General features: G+C 32.6%; 1 protein-coding gene and 1 pseudogene across 1 annotated transcript in view; one reads left to right on the top strand and one right to left on the bottom strand.

The window, feature by feature from the left end:
* Positions 1 to 305: 305 nt before the first annotated feature.
* On the bottom strand, positions 306 to 7,312 carry LOC139497782 (toll-like receptor 13; annotated as a pseudogene).
* Positions 7,313 to 14,963: 7,651 nt separating this feature from the next.
* LOC139498944 (MAM domain-containing glycosylphosphatidylinositol anchor protein 1-like) overlaps positions 14,964 to 15,264 on the top strand; it is a 30,814-nt gene continuing 30,513 nt past the window's right edge. Inside the window, exon 1 of the mRNA XM_071287534.1 lies at positions 14,964 to 15,040. The gene's annotated coding sequence lies outside the window, so the exon portion shown is untranslated. The remainder of the gene's footprint in view (positions 15,041 to 15,264) is intronic.

Below are 15,264 nucleotides of genomic sequence, written 5' to 3' on the forward strand. Positions count from 1 at the left end.
ACTTCGTATTTATTTGGCTTTTTAACTATTTTGATCTGAGCGTCACTGATGAGTCTTATGTAGACGAAACGCGCGTCTGGCGTATAAAATTATAATCCTGGTACTTTTGATAACTAATTAGACATCTGAGTTACATAAGACAACTCATCTGCATTAACACGACACATATAATCCGAATCATTAGTAAAAAAAAAAACTACTACCTAAATTTAGATTCAAATGCCATTATTTACAATTCACATTTAACAAACTTTTAAGAATCATATTTACACTCATTAATAAAGTCAATCTTTCATTTGCTGGATCGTGGAATTCTTTTAACAGATAAATTCTGAAAATGTTTATAAAAGTGCTGTTTGAAGATGATTTAACGGTTTCCGTAAAGTCTCAATTGCGCCTGCCCAAAACAGATCCTCGCCGACACCAGTTTGATACCGTAGACCTAGACCACTATCTAATAGGGCTCGTAATTGATTAGTCATATGCTTAAAGTCGATAGTCTTCAGCATTTTTAAAAAGCAAACGTCTCTTCCATAACGTCTGCGTCTCTCCTGGAGAACATCAACTTCCCATTGACACCATTGACTTTTCGCAAACTCATTAGATAATATTACAACAACTTTCCATGATTTCTCTAAATATTTATTTATGTTTGCAGTAATTGATTCTCCTACTTCAAAATTTCTATGGTGAATACATACCTTGATACCTTAGGTTTGTTCTATTTTTGGAAAAAAAATGTTTGATGAACCCATTTGCGGTCTGCATCACAATAAACGACAAAAGCGTAATATTCGAAATCATCTGCTTCTGGTAATTGGAAATACCCTTCACGTCTTTTGTGTTTAATTCTCTGTAGGTATATACAATTCTTAATATTTGTATGACATTTCATACCTAGAGTTATCACTCTTCCTGTTCAAAATTCCTGTACATGATAATACAATTGCAATAGTATAATATAATTGATTCCAAGGTGGACACTCCTTTTTAGATTCAGCATATTTTTGAAGCAGTATATTGTCAAGTTCGGTAGGCTGTCGGCACTTGTGAAATAACGGGTACCTTAACAGCTTGACTGCTGTTGCCTGTCACCATTCAGTGAACCATAGTTGATCACAAGTACAGGCATACGGGTTTCGACTAAGATCTAATTATTCTTATGCATTCAGTACTTTCAGTGGAAATGATGTTTGATAGATTATTCTAATTTTGTTGTTTGCCAAGTAAAGCTTTTTAAGCGAAGTCATATTACGAAAAACAGTATTTCCGTCAATCCAACTAATCAATTTATTTGCATCCAATTGCAATGTCTCCAAGGATTCTAAGTATAGAAAGACGTCTTTTGGAAGAAATTTGAGTCTCCCGGACGAAATACTTAACACTTTAAGTTTTATCAAAGATGAAAACATTTGTTGCATCCGTATCTCTGTGTTGGGTAGGTAACTCTTATCAAGATAAAGGAATGTTAGATTTGAAGCGAGTAAAAAAATAGTTTTTGGGTTAAAGTTTTCCAGATCAAAATGAAAGTTTGTCTCTTGTAAATTAAGACTAGACAACGATGAACTGTTGAATGCAAGGTCGTCTATCTTTTTCAAAGGACTACCTATTTTGATAAGCTGAACCGAATACAGAAGTGTATTGTTTACAAATACATTATTATAAATTCGGCTGATAGGATTTCCATTTAGGACTAGCATTTCTAATTTTGGCAAGCATACAAAGGAATTATTCTGAATAGGACCAATACTATTATAACTCAGATCCAGATACAACAGGTATTTAACGGCGCTTATGTGTCCTTGTCCATCGACACACCAGTCAGGGACTGCTGGAAGTATATTGTTATCTAGATGTAGTTTTCTTATAGTACTTGATACTCCGTTTATATTAATGTTTTGTATCAGATTATTGGACAGAGATAATTCAAACAATTTGTTAAGTGGAGAAAGCAAGTAACATTTAATGCCAGTAAATGTATAACCCGTTATTTTCAGCCTTTTTCACCTTATTGCTTGTAAAATTTGAAAACATCAAACGGCAAATGAGACCAACTGTTGTGTTCAAATATTAAACGTTCTAGACTCCGTTTGGTAGAAAAGCTGAGTGCTTTAGTTTAAACATATTTTATTTGCTGAATTAAAGCAAAATGGATTAGACACAAGTAAATCATACTTATGAAGTCTTCTCCATAATACAATATAAAGTTACAATAATAGTATAATATAATGGACATGCATATAAAACAAACAATTTATGCAATATAATACTAGCTTTGATAGGTGAACAAAGAGGATAGAAAGTAAGAAGAGAAAAAGAAAGTTTGAAAAGTCGTGTAATTCTGTGACGATGACTTGTGAATTGATGACAATGATGACGTTCCGTGTCAGTAATAATAACGCTCTATCAAGGTATAAGAAATCTGTTTGACCTTTTTATGAAATTTTTGAACATGTTTGAAAATTTGAATATTTTGTTGAGTGCTATTTTAATAACCTCCACTTTCAATCGTGTTTCGTCTGATATATGCATATTAGAAAGAAATCTCAATTTAGCTAGCGCCATTGGGTGAATATACGATATTTAATTGTCAGTTAAATATAACTTTTTGAGAACAATCTTTGTCAAATTATCAATTGCGCCTGTTCCAAGTTAGGAGCCTCTGGCCTTTGTAAGCATTGTATGAGTTTATGAGTATTTTTATTTTAGTTTATTTTATACATTTCGTAGTTTAGTATGACATTCATTATCACTGAACTAGTACTGAGTTTCACTGTTTGGTCGTGTTTTTATCTATTTTACACATTCTCCATTTCCATTCTCAATTTTATGTGATAATATACAATTCAAATATGTTTAGGATTTTAATGCAAGAAAGCATACTTCTCTAAGGACAATTATAAGATATCTATGTGGTTAAATTGCTATGTGTTAATCTTATAATGCATTTCAAAAAAGTTTCTTTTTTAACATTTTCAGTAAGTTCTTTGAGACTTTAAAAATCCAAAGTTTGTTTCACTTCAAATACTTCATATGAGTTATTCAACCAATGGTCCTATTTTACATTATCTATTTTAATGATAAATGTCACATTAAATGAATTAGAAATAAAAAAAAACCAACAAATTATGTTCACAGGTAGCTAATACGAAGTCTCCTTAACAAAGTCTATATACTGGCTGTCCGAAAATATTCATTTATTTATTCGAATTTCAAATCTATTTAAAAGTTTTCTATAAATTGAAAACAAAATCTGTTCAAGCTCAAAGGTCATTTCAATAATTAACCACTGCCCTTTTGACTTCTGACCACTGTGTTCTGAGTAAACCTCTGCCTTTTCTTAGTCTTTCAAAGTACCCCTTTATAAACACCAGTGTACAAACAAAACCCTGAGCTGCATAGTTTGATGAAAATCCAAGTTGATTTGTAAAGGTTATAAAAAAAATTAAAGATGCCTATCTGAATTTATATAATAATTTTTATTTTTATAAATTCCTTTATTTCACAGCAATAAATCAAACCACCTAATAAGCATGAATTTTGTTTGATCAATATTTAGTTTAGTTAGATAGGCTGATTAACACCAGTCAACACTAAATTTGAAGGTCAAGACTAGTCGAGACAGGTCGAAACTGGTTGGGACTGAGCCGAGACTAGTCGAGACAGGTTGAGACAGGTCGGGACTAGTCAAGACAGGTCGAGACAGGCCGAGCCTTGGTCAAGAACATTTCAGACTACACAAAGATCATCAAGTACTGAATCAGACTAATTAAGTAAAGTCGAGACCTAGTCGAGTACACTTAAGTACAGTTAAGTACTGTCGATACAATTTCGAGACTAGTCGAGTAAAATGTGTGCTCGATTTTACTGGTCGAGCACAAAAACTGGTCAATTCAGACACTGAGCAGTTTGTAGTGATATGTTTGGATGAACTATTTACCTGACTCATTCTACCAAATATTTATGTTTTTCTAGATTTTTTTTTGTATTTTCCGATAATAAAAATGACTGTTCGCATGCAATAATTAATACTGATGAAAGTGGCATTAAACACTAAAAATCGATAAATCCATCATTGCTTATTTCAGACGTGTTCTACACCGATCATTGGTTTTGTAGACACAGAATGTATTAACTTGAATCGTTATTTTGCAATGTTTTGCATCACAAACTTGTTGCTATACTTTTTACATTATGACTTTAATAGTTGCCGCTGCTATTGATGCAGTTTCAGGCAAATTAATGTTTACTTCGATACCTCTTAGAAAATAAGGATACTTTTAATCCCGGAGTATGTTGAAAACGCCTATCAACTTTGTTGACAAACAAAGGACATACAAAAGTGGTGCAAAATGTTGGAAGGACAAAACAATAAAGGTCCCACCTGCTTTTTAAGGTCCTTATGTCCATCACAGATTACGTGTGGTGAGCTTTTTTTTTATTAGCCTATACTAAAATTAACTTTCAAAGTTAAAGTAAACTCGTCTTGCAACTGTTGATCAACACCATTTGATATAGAATTTTTATTTTCAAAATGGAAGGGTGTTTTATATGTCGAAGAATTTCAAAAATTTTGTAAATGTATCGCGCAGTCTCTATTTCAATGCATCATTCTGTAGTTATTCTTCGTGAAGCACAACTGTTTCACACTAACTGTTTCTGTAAAAGTCCTATGTGCAAATATGACTAAAAAGTAGCTTTAGAGTTTAGTCCCTGCTAAATTGAAGTCCTTATCCTTTCTGGAGTTCCTAGAGAAGACATTTCTTTGTTTTCTTCACTCATTAAAGTTACTAAATGTAAAAAAGGATTGAAATTATCTAGAGCGTCTTGACATTTACTTAACTGTTAACATATTTGAACTGCTTAGATATTTAAATGGAGTCAATAGACACATTGGAAATGTCGCATTTGTAATCCTACGATTTTCTATTTCATTTGTTAAATAGACAGATTTGCCATCCATACAAATCTGACACTGAAATCCACAATGCATCTGAAAAAAAAACCATAATGTTTAAAAAATTATGATAATCTTCCCTATAAAAGATAAAGCATAACAAACATTGATGTCCCCCTAAAAGACACAGTTTTTATAGTTTACATTCATCAAAATGACAGAAAGTATATTTATAGACAATCGAATGACGAGCGACGGAATAGATATTTTTTTTTAATAAGCTCGTTTCTTCTTTTTTTTTTCTCTTAGGTCCTTGTATTTTCTCTTGTCTTGTATCATATATGAAATAACACTTTAACTGCATGTTTGATAATTTGTAAGCTTCATCAAAAACAAGTGTCGCGTAAACGTCAATAAGCCGCAACCTAGCGACACAAAAAACCAAAGGCATGTGCAAGTTCGACGTTGCAAAGAAATGTGAGTTTTTCTCAACGAGACACCATCCGAGCGACAAAATATATGTATAAATGAACTAATCATTTGACTCATGCTACCAAATATGTTTTTCTTTCTCGATTTTGGGGGTATTTCCCGATTATAAAAATTACTGTTTGCATGCAATAGTCAATACTGACGCAAGTGCCATTAACACTAAAAGTCGATAAATCCATCATTGTTTATTTTAGACGACGTGTTTTACACCGATCATTAGTTTGGTAAACATGAATCTATTAACTTGAATTGTTATTTAACTAGAGCAATGTTTTGCATCACAAACTTGTTACTATTATTCTGCATTATGTCTGTAAAATTTCGCTGGTCATGTAGCAGTTTCCGGGAAAATTAATGATTGCTTCGATACCTCTTAAAAAAGACAATTTTAAGGGGAGGGGGCGCAGACTGACTTAAGGGGGGGGGGGGCTCGTTCAAGTCATGCTTCAGTGATTCCCTATATTGGAGTTTATCAATAATAGTGTGAAGATTCTTGGTAAGTTCGTATATAATCTTTCTCTTTTTCGTGCACTTCAGGAGATTCAATACCTATGGTCTCGAGCTACAAAAAGCCTTCTAAGTCGTGTTCCTCGGTTTAACGTGAAATAGGTACAATGCTCATGATGCTGATACTAGACGTTGTTGAGTACTGTGATTTTTCTGAATGTAACGGTCAATAAAGTAAGTAACCTAGTTTTGATTTGACTGCGATGGGTTTGTTTCCGCGAACACATTTATCTTCAACTATTTCTCAATAAAAATCGGCCCCAATTAATAGTGCAATTTTTAAAGGTATCCTGTTGCGTTAATGGAAGTGCCAGTTTTAGTCCTTTTAAATAGTTACTGATCTTGTCAATGTAACGATTGTGGTTATGTAACGGCGTAGCTATCAAATGGACGATTAGCAACAGTAACTGTATTGGGAGTTTAATGTCCAGTTTCATTTTCAATATAAACTAGCACTCGTGTTTCTTTCTCCAAATGAAGATTGTCGTCCCCTTCTCTCTGCAGTTTAAATATATGCGCAAGACTCTCCGTTACGAAAGACTTTTAAGCGCCTTTATCAAACAAAATATTCGTATCTGTACAATGACAATCAGACCAAACGGGGGCTTTGGCAGTTTTGAACAATATGTTTGAGCGAAATTGTGCTGACGAGCGTAAAATTGTCGAGTGTTCTTGTATTGTATTCTTCAAAAGATTTACCCCACTTGATGTATATGTCGTACTTTTGTTCATTCAACTGTGAAAAGAATCACTTGTGTCAGTGAAACGGTTTCACATCTTTTATCAAGGTTTGCGGTGTTTTCATATACACTAAGTGTGGTTTCGTTAACTATAGTTACGACATGAGCTTTTCGATTTGCATTCCTATATTTGATGTGTACCGAGACAGTTGAAACTAATAAATTGTTACGTTTAACAATAGCCAGGTGTTCATCTTAGTCGCGTATTTTCGGGCAATTAGTAGGTAAATGATTATCTTAAGAGAAAATGCAGGGCTTAGCTGTTTAAAAATGCTGACCTGCATTGTTAGTACGTGCATTGTGTTTTCTTTGTGATTTAGCAACGGCTACAAAAGTTGAATACGTTATACACTGTCTATATGAGTAACTTGTCCAGCTTCCATGATTTGTATCTCTTTATGTATGCTTCTTCGAATATCTCGTAATAGCCTTTTTTCGTATAATGCTCCCGAGCGAGATGATTCCTAATTTCTCCGGGCAGTTAACTAAAGAACAGACAAACTGAAGTGCAACAAAAAAAATAGCAACACACACAGAAACGAACTATAAAATAACAACTGCCATTCTATTGATTTGGTATAGGAATAAGCGACACGAACCCCATAAACAAACTTGGGGTGATACCAGGTGCTCCGTAAGGGTAAACAGATCCTGATCCACATGTGGAACCCGTCATTATATAAGACACAAGGTCTATAGTATAATTCGGTAGTTCATATTCGTGAAAACGGAACGGGATTGTAGTTACGATATAAGGAACATATAAGATATCATAAAGATTTTCACGCATAGTTACAGGGCCGTAACTAGCGTCTTTTAAAAGTGAGGCAAAATCTATTTTCGCGGAGCGTAGCGAGTCGAAAAAATTTTGGGGAGGGATCTTGGGGCCGCTCAAAGCCCCAAGAAGCTCTGAGAAAAATAACACAAAATCGTTCATTCTGGACGTTTCCCGGACTTTCTCTTCAACTTTGTACTTTATTTGGCCTTTTTTACTTTTTTGGATTCGAGCTTCACTGATGAATCTTTTTGTAGACGAAACGCGCGTCTATACAAAATTTAGTCCTTGTATCTATGGCATGATGAGTTTATTTACATTGAAACGCAATTAATTTTTAGCAATTTTTTTTTGACAATATTCTGTCTATAAGCAAACACATAGATTCATTGTAATTTTAGACTTTTAGGTTTTAGGGAAAACATTAAAAGACCGATATGTAGGATAAGGCAAAAATCGTAATTCTCACTCATAATCATTAATACCGGACTGTTCTTGTCTTGTATTGTGCCTCGACTTTTTTTGGTGATTTTTTTTTACTAGATTTAAATATAGTGACAGTGCAGTATTATACTTTAAGTACTAGTACTGTTTAAGTCGACACTAGGGACCATATTGACCTTGTTTTACGGTATTTATGATTTTTTTTTCTGTTGAAGACCCTCGAGCAACTATCAAGATGAAGAACAGGAAGAAATACTCTGACCATTGATCATTTGTATTTTTTCTATGTATTGGCTTTTTGTGCGATTAGGTCCAGTGCACGTTTACTCCATATTCCTTTATTTTCTGTTTAAGAGTCTGAACACGTCGTGATACCAGGAAATTGGATACCTAGCTTACTTTAATGTGAATCATTTCAGCTATTTAGTTTTATCTACCCAAAAAAGCCAGTTTTGGATTCCTTAATATCAAGTTCAATTCTCCATGCAGAAACTCCTTTTTTTCTGTGTCCAGTAGCATCGTAAAAATTTTCTCGAGCAATGTCTGGACATCGGTGGACATGCAACATTGCAAAACCACACGTTTACAAATGAAAATCAACACTCAGACTATAGTCATAAAGTTGGATAATAAATGAACAAAAGACAAACCGGGACACAAAAGTACAAACAATAGACCATCAACTCTGAAAACTAAAAGTAGAATAGAAACATAATCACGCAAAACATGCAGGGGCGACACCAGAGAGTGAAGAGAACTTGCCTCTTGCAAGACGCTTTCCGTGAAAACAATGTCAATCTTTTGTTTCATTTTTTTTTTAATTTCTAACATGAGGTATTTGCCTCATTTGCTTCAATGTAGTTACGGCCCTGCAGTTATAGCATGATGTAGATGTTGTGTCTTTATTGATTATTTGTAGTATGTTGTACTTAAAACATAATCAATGTACGTTGTGTTTGTTTCAAATGTGAGACCCGTTGCTTCCTGAAAACAAAAATCCGGCGATAATTTGCATTTGATGAAAGAGTTTGAAATGAAATTGAACGCCATTAGAAAAATGGGATAATACAGAACCAATATTATTTGTATGCACTCTTGAACCAAAATTGCCAAACATATTCAACGTTTTGAAATCATACCTTCCAGGTAGAAGGATGGAAGAACTGATATATATATATAAGCTTCTGCAGCTTTTAAATTGAAAAAATGTATCTAATTAAAAATGATTCGAGCCAAAAGTGATTTGCAGTAAAACTTGTGCGTGCTTCACATAATGATAATTATTTTTGAGACCGGCAATATGAAATATTTCCACATTGGACAGAATTTCTCCGTAAATGTATATTCGAAAATAAATCAATAGAATTGATTGTGAAAGGGTCCGAATTCACAAGAACAAATAGCATCCGAAATACAGGCAAATTCTATTCAGAATACACAATGAAACGCGTCAATTGATCATTTAAAATATTAACATTTTTCAAGTGCAACAGGTGGTTCTAAATATACCTATATGAAATGGAACAGTATTTCATTAAGATATTTAAACCTCAGCTAAAAATGAACGCTCAGTTCAAGAGTTTTAGAACTTCCTAACAAACAATGGTATAAGTCAAGTCTCCTCTTCTCTCTTCATTGACAATATTTACATAATCTTGACAGTTCTCTACAAAAGGACAAAAGCGCTGGTGAAAGAAGACTCGATTTTATAATGTTCATGTTATTCTATCAGTTATTGGTAATTTATTTTCCAACTATCAATTCCTGTATCAAGGAACCTTTCATGTATACATTTATATTGCACGTCCTCTTTGAAAGAACCATGTGAAATTCCACAGACGTAAGCATAATATAACTATAAATCAATCAGTAAATAAAATGTTGGAATAAAATATTATAGACGTAACATTTGCATCATTAAAAAGTGTAGAAATTGCATAATCAATTAAATTAACATAGGAAAGCAGAGTGTGTCACAAATCAATTTCGCCCACCTTGTCAGTATCATAGATGTATTCTTAATTTTCTCTAAAATGTCTAATATATTAAATGTTAAACATAATATAATAAAATAATGTTACAGCAACTTTTGCTACAACTGCAAATTAAAGGTGGTATGTTTGCCATTGAGACAACTTTCCACAAGATAGCAAATGACATAGGAGTTAAAAATATATGTCACAGTACAACCTTCATCAATGAGCAGAATTTATTCTAAAAAGTATAACAATTAAAACGAGACACTAACGCCCGTATTTATGTACATAACAATGATACAGCAACAAATAACAACAACTAAATAACAGACTCCTGACTGAGGACAGGCATATACATAATATGACAGGGTTAAACATTTTTCCAGGTGTCCAACTCTCAATTTGCCTTGGACAATGGTGTAACCGTGCAACATATAAATAAACTATAAACATCCGTTGAAAAGGGCTCGACTCAACAGATCCATACAATGTCTGATTTACATCTGAATGGACATACCTTTATAAATGCAAGGGCAACATCCTACATGAACAAAGAAACACAGATACAGATTTAAAAAGCACACCCATTATAAATGCAAGGAAGACACATTAACTGATTAAAGAAAAACATATTACAGATTCAGAGAAGTGCATTTTTTCTTAATGTAAGGACAACACATTAAATGAATAATAAAAGACAGATCATAAATTTCGAGAATAACACCCTGTATAAAGATCGGGACAAACTATTTAAAATATTTGTAAGAGATAAGGTGAATGAATTTTGTACATACTTACACGTTTATTTTTTGAACACGTATCATTATACTCTAATAAGCACTCTCTTTAAAATAAATCGACCACACAATTAGTAAAACATCACCTGCATCTATCTATAATAACATTAACGGTACCATGTTTTCTGCGTCAGATGTGCATTTCGACAATACATGTATCTTCAGTGATGTTCGTGGCCAAAATATGTAAAGTCCAAAGCTCATATAAAAGATGAAGAGGTATAATCCAAAAGTTAACATGCTATTATATTTATAAATAAACAAACGGTCCCACTCTTTTCTATAAATGCATTTTGTTTTTATCTTTTTGTAATTTTCACGGGAACATTTACTAAATAAATCGAGGATTCGACAGAACAATTTTGTTATCAATGATACTCATCTTTTTCCATCAGTATTCTGATTCGTGCTCCACTGATGAGTCATGTGTAAGAGTGTCGTAATGAGGTTACCTTTTTATGTTGTGTCATGTGTTCTATTGCTTGTCTGTTTGTCTTCCTTCATTTTCAACCAGGCGTTTTCAATTTATTTTCGATTTGTGATTTTGACTGTCCCTCTGGTATCTTTCGTCACTCTTTTACAGATAAATAACGAAAATTCATGCACAATGTTTTTTTTTACATTTTGAAATGTTAAAAAGATATTTTAACCATTTAAAAAAAAAAAAAATATCAGTGAATATGTTATCAGAAATATTTATTGAAACGTATAGTACTACTTTCATTTACATATATGTAGGTGTTTTTTTGTATATTTCGTGTAGATATATTTTGCCTTTTTATTTGAACGAGACATTCTTTATTTTCTGATTACAAATTACAAAATCGATCATTAAGTCAAAAAGTATAAACAACAGGGGAAAGATGTTACATATTCATAAATTATTTGCGTAGTCAGCTAAGTTAGGAAAAAAAGCAACATATGCCACTAATCGTTGTTGCACACCTTGCAGAATATATTCATCTTGATATATCAATAGGCAATTCATTTTAAAAGTTATCTTTCTATCTACAGGTCTTCTATTACACCTCGTGGTAAGTTTTGAAATATTTTCTTAGATACAAAGTTCTTGTGATTTGAAATTGTTAAATTCAATAACTGAGGTAATACTACAGTATTTTCGAACATCAAAACAGTGGTGACGTTGCTTCGCCAAACATTTTTAAAGTCAATGTACCGTTTTAAATAAGACGTAACCGCTGTTTCGGAGATTGCAGTATTTTATCAAATAATTGTTAGCTCAAGTTTTTTGCCGAGGGCTTTTGACAATCACAACAAAGGTATCCAATGTGCATGTAAAATTCAACTGAGAGACAAAAATTGATACAAACATTGCTTTCATTTTACTATTCGTCTTTGGTTGGATTAATTACTGATTTATAATATCGTCATATAATTTCAAGAAACAAATTTGAATATCGTCAGATTGGGAGGATGAAGTTCTATATTCGATTATAAACAAACCACTTTGACATACGAAAGTATTTTTCGCGATAGTGTAGTACACCAAAAGAAGAAAGATGTACTGATTCTCTGAATTCTCAGTTGAAATTTGTTTTCTGATTTGTGATACCGCCATATCATTGTCATAATCAATTGTAAATATTGTCAGCTTTGGTATCTGTTTGTTTTATACAAACTGTGAAATCTTCTAATATTTCATTTGATTGATTGATTTCAATTAAATGTATGCACATTTAATACCTTTCTATTATCAAATTTTGTTTATCTCTGACCTTGTTGTTATTTTATGCATGAACAAAACGTTGACCAATCAGGTCAATGTTTTAAGCAATGCAGAACAACTCGTCCAAGAGACAAGTCGGACCGTCTAAGATGACAACTCGGACCGTCTAGGATGACAACTCAGACCTCTTGTTTGATTTTCTTAGGATTTCATAAAATGTACGACTAACTACAGGAGCTTTCGTTTTTACATGCGGGACAGTTAAGGGGTATTTTGAGGGGCCTAAAGTTGGCAGGGTTAACCGTAGAACCCTATGGGATTTTATTTTCAAATAACTATTACTCGAAGATAGTGTGTGATTGATACCCGGACTCTTCAGTTATGAGATGAGGACAATAAAACAAATGAAAATTATAGGGTGAGTCCATTGGGGTTATCCCTTCCCCCTTCAATTTGAAAAATTGCTTTTATCGAAGTTCCCACCCCTGAACCGTATATATTCGTGTATGGAACAAAATAAAAAATAAAATAAACTATAGGGAGAGTCCCTGGGGTAACCTAACCCACTCATGTTTAAGAACTCGTAAACAGTCGATATCTCTACCCTAAACTCTATATATTCATGTATTGGACAATATAACAAATCGAAAAAAATATAGGGGCCTAATTCCTGTATCAAGGAACCTTTCATGTATACATTTATATTGCACGTCCTCTTTGAAAGAACCATGTGACATTCCACAGACGTAAGCATAATATAACTATAAATCAATCGGTAAATAAAATGTTGGAATAAAATATTATAGACGTAACATTTGCATCATTAAAAAGTGTAGAAATTGCATAATCAATTAAATTAACATAGGAAAGCAGAGTGTGTCACAAATCAATTTCGCCCACCTTGTCAGTATCATAGATGTATTTTTAATTTTCTCTAAAATGTCTAATATATTAAATGTTAAACAATGTTAAACATAATATAATTAAATAATGTTACAGCAACTTTTGCTACAACTGCAAATTAAATGTGGTATTTTTGCCATTGAGACAATTTTCCACAAGATAGCAAATGACATAGGAGTTAAAAATATATGTCACAGTACAACCTTCATCAATGAGCAGAATTTATTCTAAAAAGTATAACAATTAAAACGAGACACTAACGCCCGTATTTATGTACATAACAATGATACAGCAACAAATAACAACAACTAAATAACAGACTCCTGACTGGGGACAGGCATATACATAATATGACAGGGTTAAACATTTTTCCAGGTGTCCAACTCTCAATTTGCCTTGGACAATGGTGTAACCTTGCAACATATAACTAAACTATAAACATCCGTTGAAAAGGGCTCGACTCAACAGATCCATACAATGTCTGATTTACATCTGAATGGACACAACTTTATAAATGCAAGGGCAACATCCTACATGAACAAAGAAACACAGATTTAGATTTAAAAAGCACACCCATTATAAATGCAAGGAAGACACATTAACTGATAAAAAAAAAACATATTACAGATTCAGAGAAGTACAATTTTTCTTAATGTAAGGACAACACATTAAATGAATAATAAAAGACAGATCATAGATTTCGAGAATAACACCCTGTATAAAGATCGGGACAAACTATTTAAAATATTTGTAAGAGATAAGGTGAATGAATTTTGTACATACTTACACGTTTAATTTTTGAACACGTATCATTATACTCTAATAAGCTCTCTCTTTAAAATAAATCGACCACACAATTAGTAAAACATCACCTGCATCTATCTATAATAACATTAACGGTATCAATTTTTCTGCACCAGATGCGCATTTCGACAATACATGTATCTTCAGTGATGTTCGTGGCCAAAATATGTAAAGTCCAAAGCTCATATAAAAGATGAAGAGGTATAATCCAAAAGTTAACATGCTATTATATTTATAAATAAACAAACGGTCCCACTCTTTTCTATAAATGCATTTTGTTGTTATCTTTTTGTAATTTTCACGGGAACATTTACTAAATAAATCGAGGATTCGACAGAACAATTTTGTTATCAATGATACTCATCTTTTTCCATCAGTATTCTGATTCGTGCTCCACTGATGAGTCATGTGTAAGAGTGTCGTAATGAGGTTACCTTTTTATGTTGTGTCATGTGTTCTATTGCTTGTCTGTTTGTCTTCCTTCATTTTCCACCAGGCGTTTTCAATTTATTTTCGATTTGTGATTTTGACTGTCCCTCTGGTATCTTTCGTCACTCTTTTACAGATAAATAACGAAAATTCATGCACAATGTTATTTTTAACATTTTGAAATGTTTAAAAGATATGTTAACCATTTTTTTTTTTTAAAGAAATATCAGTGAATATGTTATCAGAAATATTCATTGAAACGTATAGTACTACTTTCATTTACATATATGTAGGTGTTTTTTTGTATATTTCGTGTAGATATATTTTGCCTTTTTATTTGAAAGAGACATTCTTTATTTTCTGATTACAAATTACAAAATCGATCATTAAGTCAAAAAGTATAAACAACAGGGGAAAGATGTTACATATTCATAAATTATTTGCGTAGTCAGCTAAGTTAGGAAAAAAAGCAACATATGCCACTAATCGTTGTTGCACACCTTGCAGAATATATTCATCTTGATATATCAATAGGCAATTCATTTTAAAAGTTATCTTTCTATCTACAGGTCTTCTATTACACCTCGTGGTAAGTTTTGAAATATTTTCTTAGATACAAAGTTCTTGTGATTTGAAATTGTTAAATTCAATAACTGAGGTAATACTACAGTATTTTCGAACATCAAAACAGTGGTGACGTTGCTTCGCCAAACATTTTTAAAGTCAATGTACCGGAGTAAATAAGACGTAACTGCTGTTTCGGAGATTGCAGTATTTTATCAAATAATTGTTAGCTCATGTTTTTTGCCGAGG

The sequence above is a fragment of the Mytilus edulis genome, chromosome 12 (assembly GCF_963676685.1).
Source record: "Mytilus edulis chromosome 12, xbMytEdul2.2, whole genome shotgun sequence".
NCBI lineage: Eukaryota > Metazoa > Mollusca > Bivalvia > Mytilida > Mytilidae > Mytilus > Mytilus edulis.